This window comes from Centruroides sculpturatus, unplaced genomic scaffold, assembly GCF_000671375.1.
Source record: "Centruroides sculpturatus isolate CEXI.00-Female unplaced genomic scaffold, Cexi_2.0 scaffold1353, whole genome shotgun sequence".
Taxonomy (NCBI): Eukaryota; Metazoa; Arthropoda; class Arachnida; order Scorpiones; family Buthidae; genus Centruroides; species Centruroides sculpturatus.
Window position 1 is genome coordinate 189,252 of NW_019385772.1, and position 5,676 is coordinate 194,927.

Consider the following 5,676-nt stretch of genomic DNA (forward strand, 5'->3'; position numbering starts at 1 on the left):
AAAAAAGGTCGGATTATCAGAAAAAAGTAAAATAAACAATCTTCCCCTTTGTCCAGTCTTTGTAGCACTGCTAATTTTTCATTTAATGAAAGAGTAACGTGGTTACGTTTCACTCCTGACATGTTGAAAACACACACAAAACTGTACATGTACACACAATGTAAAACATATACTGTAACGAACACAGAAAAACGCCACGGACAGTGAGTCACCGACGAGTCGGGACAAGTTTCTCGACTCCGACCACGGTCGGATTAACCGGAGTGACGGACTAGCCGAGGGCGGACTAGAGGGGTTTTACTGTAGATTAACTTCTAAAGTATTATTTTTTTGTTTTTATATTATTTAATATATTTATTTTGTTTGTAAAAAATAAGGAAATAATTTTTAACGATACAATAGCCACGATTATTATTTTGAAAAGTTTACATTAGGCTTAACGTCGACGAAAATTCAACGCAAAGCGACACGCAACAAAGAAAAATTTCAACACGGGATAGGTTAATGTATTTTTTCGTACACAATCGGTTATCCGAAAAACAACTTAATCCGAACAACCCCAGTTTCCAATTGATTCGGATAAACGACGCTCTACTGTATTAATATATTATATTATAATAATGTAAGGACAGATAATCAGTAGCTAAGTGGCTGTCAGTCTTACCAGTTTTCTTCTATAGGCTCTATATATCAGTTTGTAGTTATTTATAAGTAATTTAATTATTAGTGTTAGTAAATTAGTAAGTAAGTAATTAGTAATTGTCTAATAGTTAGATATTATTATCACAATCATTAATCACATACATTCATATCATCATATATCTAAGATACTGATACTCATTAATTTAATTAACTATTTAACTAACTAGGTAGTCTCAGTTTCTCACTAATTTTTACAATAAAATTGCTAAGCCTAGCCCACTAACCACTTATAGAATAAAAGTTAAAAACTCTTACTTAATAGAATTAGAGTAGAAGTTATAAAATATTAGTTTTGACTTAAATAAAGTATTTTAAAGGATTAAATAAAATTAAATCAATCACTTCTGTTATTTTTTTGACTTTTCTACAAGTAGAATCTCAAGAAACAAATGGTATTGATGATGTTGTCTCCAAACCTACGTCTTAATGAACAACATATGTATCCCGCTCTATATAAGGCCTTTTCTGCCTCTACGCTAGTTGGTTTCAGTGTCATCAAATGATCATAAATCATAGATAAGTTTTCACCTCGGACTCCCTCACTTTCATAAACAGACATTTCCTTTTTTAATGACTTATCATAATCCTTCTCAGCACTAGTTTCTATCCGTTTCATGAAGTTTTCTTTCTCACGCTTTAGGTGGATCTCTAATTCTTGTTCCAATGTGAAATTCAGGAAATCTGAGTTGTCTGGATCATCGTTTTTCACCTCCGTAATATCCTCTGCCATTGCTGCTGGTTTCACTACATATGTATTTACACGATTCAGCATATTTTTTATCTCCTGGGGCATTACATTTTTTTCAGTACATGAAAGATAAACCTTTCTAACTTTCGGGTTCTGTATGTAAATCAGCATCCCTGTGACCTCGGTAAGATGCCGTTCTCTGATTCTTTTGTGGAGTGCCTCGGAAAGGTTGGCACTCGAGATTGTGTCATGGCTTTTTAGTTTGTCTAAGACAAATTTCAGGGTTGTGTCAGAAGTTATCAAACTCGACTCTTCTGCAGAGATCTTCTACGGCCAGTTTAAACTGCAAGTTCCGTCACGTGATTCATTGACGTCTCAACCAACCGTAAATTAGAATTGTGCACCAAAACTAGGATATGAGTTACTTATTTTATTTAGCGCGAAGAAACTTTATTTAGCGAGAGCGGAAAGTCAACTGGCAATTAGATCAGCAGAGGTAAAAGTGCGGGCGGTGCTGTGAAGAGATGGGGTGTAGCACGTGCCGCACTGAACGGCAACGTCGCTCTCGCCGCCGAGCGATAGCGCACATAGCAAAGCAGCGAGGCCGTCGACGTAGACTTTTGAGACATTATTTAGAAAGTTAATCGAGTATTTGCGGATCCGCAGAGCTGGATCCAGCACCTGGTGCTGGATTCAACAGGCCGAAAAATGTGCTGAATCCAGCAAGATTGCTGGATAAAGGATCCTGCAATTGCAATCCCTAATGGCCACCACCTCGGAGAAACGCTCGTAACGAATTGGCGCAAGTAGAGAAAAATTCTATCACGAGGTATTTTCCTCACATATATTAGTAAAGATTCCCCAAATCGCTACAAAATCTATCGCTGGCTTTTTTCTATGGATATGTTAACGATGTTGTCTACGTTAACGTCTCTGCAAAACTCTTCCAGAGTATTGCTTTTTTCACCCAATTTGTCGAATGTAAACGTGCACGCTCGTGTACGGCAATATCTTAACTGTGTAGCCACACGATACACAACATCCGGTATCCACAGAAAGTTTCCACAAAAAGTTTGTAAATTTCTGTAAATCGTTTTAAAACTTCCTTATCGATCGATGAGTGACAGGTTTTTCTTTAATAAATACATTGATTGTATTAATTATACAAATTTAATTCTTATTTTTTAGGGTACTTAGTAGTGTATGTGTTTAATGCGTGTGTGAACTATTATACGAAAAATATATTAAAATATCATTATACAAATTTCAACTGTCATATATTTCGTACGCTCTACACATCCGAATAACTAAAATTATTATTATATTTGTATACAAAAAAGTGTCTATCATTTGTTGTTTATATTTCGTGGAATAAATTTAAAATTTATTCGAATATACTTTATAATAAATTAAACAGTAAACACTTGAAAGGCACATTAATTTATTATTTGAAAAATGCAACACAAAGATTAATGACTTTTAGGTGCGATCAAACTCATAAATTTTGAAAATATTAATAATAAACCTGTGATAAAACACTATCATAGACAAAAACATATAAATAGATGTTAAACGGTGTGCATTCCAATTTCATTTTTCAAATTTAAAGACGGATTGCATTCTTTGAGATCAAATGGAAGTAACTCTTTGTTTCATTCAAAAAAAAACCGTTGCTAATAACTTAAAGATTTCATTAAAATAGAAGCTTTTATCTTTACGAAAAACATCATTTACCATATCACAATTCATTATTCTGTTATTTAATAAGACTATTATTGAAGGCTAACAGATTTCTGTTTTACTATTCCAATTGCCATTTTCTTGGTTTCCTTCCTCGCAGAGACAAGTATTGTGATTATGTCTCCACGAAGGAACCCCTTGACCATTTTTCTGAAAACCTTCGCTTTATTTACTTCCAGAGATAAGCATTTTAATGACACCTCTACGAATGCATTAGAAATTATCTTTCGCTCTGTTTTATGAAGCATTAATAATTCGGCCGAAAGTACAGAGCAGATGATACCAGGGCGCCTGCCGATGAAAGTTGCACACCAGATAGTTGGACCAAGTAAATTTTGTAATCTGTTTTCGTTATAATCATAGAAACGATAAATTTTTCTAATAATATTAATTAAAATATAACTCTTTTTTTCTGTTTTTTAGCTAAACGGAATGTAACGATTAAAATAAAGACGATGATCTACATTCCGTCGTTTTACTTTTTTCTTTTTAAACAAGAGCGGATGATAGATGGAAATCTGCGGAAAACTTCCACAGAAACATCGAAACATTTGGTCGTTTCCTGCAAATAATAAAAATGTTTTGTAAATAAAATATGAATATTATATTAACTGCAGGTTCAAATTACAATATTTGTTATAAAATAATATTACGAAAGTATTGCCAGTATAATTACAATAAATACTGAAAAAGAATATGTTTTCAATGAATTGAAAATTTCTTATTAAGAAAACACGAGTCGTCTTCTGTTGATTTTATAAAAATGGATAAATATGAAAAGTAAATTTAACTGTTGGACATTTAGAAAAGGAGTTTAATCAAACTAAACGGATTTTATCAACGACAAGCACAAATGATGAAGTGTTCGCTTGTATTATAAAATTCTTTAATAATTGAATATCTTAATTTGTCTTTTGAAAATTTTGGTTATTCTCAAATTAATATTTACAATTTTTTTATACTCATTTTTATAGTTTGAAATTTCGAACATAAACTTCATAACCCGAATGTATAAAATCATTGTGAATACAAGAGAGAAAACGAATCTTAAAATATCAAAATAATATTGAAATTAAAATTCAGCGAAAAACAAGAATGAATTCGTAAGTGTAAATTAGACAAGGTTAAAAAATATTTACTTACTTTATCATCGTCATCCGATTCACTTTTGTATGGAAATCTATCATCATTGTCCCTTCTCTTATCCAATCGAATTAATTTTATAAACTCTTTATTTCTTTCTGTCATCTCTTTGTCTTTATTGTTTTCTACAAAAATCATTTAAAAATTTTATGTCATTTTTATGTAATTTTATATCGTAATGCCTACACCTATTCAAACACATTCATTATAAAAAGTTGTGTCAGGCTAATAAGTTTACGTAGAAATAAATCTCTATATTTCTATATAAACTGTATAAGAAGTTAGAAAGTAGTATTATTGTGTAAACAGTGAAGTAATGCAATATAATTACTATGTAAGTAAATGTCAAATCGGATTTCTTACATTGTAAATAAATCAAAGAATCAAAAATATAATACACTCAATATTAATACAAATCTCTGCATGCCTTTTACAAATTGTCTGTTTTTTAAGTGTATTTGGATACAGGCGTAGACTACGACTTTTATTAATTACACCAGATGTCGCAAATAATAATTCCAACAAATTTATATACAAACAGTTATATTCAAGTTTCGTGTTACATTTCAAGAGAATTCGAATTTAGTTCTCGATGTCTAAGTTCTACGAGCGTTTATTTTATATTTATACACACTACGTAAGCTGACGTAAACACACGCTGACGTAAGCTGCTGACGTAAACGTCAGCTTGTGTTACGTCAGCTTACACGTAAACACGTAGCTGACGTAAACACTACGTGTTTACGTCAGCTGTACACGTAAACACGTAAACACGTAATAGTGTACACGTAAACACGTAATAGTGTACACGTAAACACGTAGCTGACATAAACACTACGTGTTTACGTCAGCTACGTGTTTACGTGTAAGCTATTTTCATATTTACGTGTATACTATTTTCATATTTACGTGTATACTATTTTCATATTTACGTGTAAGCTATTTTCATATTTTCATATATTTACGTGTATAGCTATTTTCATACTTAAGCTGACGTAAACACTACGTGTTTACGTCAGCTTAAGTATGAAAATAGAGACAACTTGTATAGAAAATTGTAAGCGCTAAAAGCGTGTAAACTCTTGATGAACATCGACTATCCTCGAGACGTGATGGGTGACCCACTTCTATTGTTTACCTTCATACATCAAAATTGAATGTCCACGATGTCCCTTATTAAACAAGTTACTGTGCAAATTTTGTTTTGTAATGTTTACCTATCCAGAGATATTAAACGAAATAGACGTGAATAAACACATTTCGTTTTTTTTTACTTTTTCTGTACGGAGGTGTCACAACCATTTCAAAAACCTCCAAGGTCAAATAATATAACAGCCGGAACAATAAACAACCATTCAATTATATTAAAATGATTGGAAATTTCTGGACATATACTTTGAAGG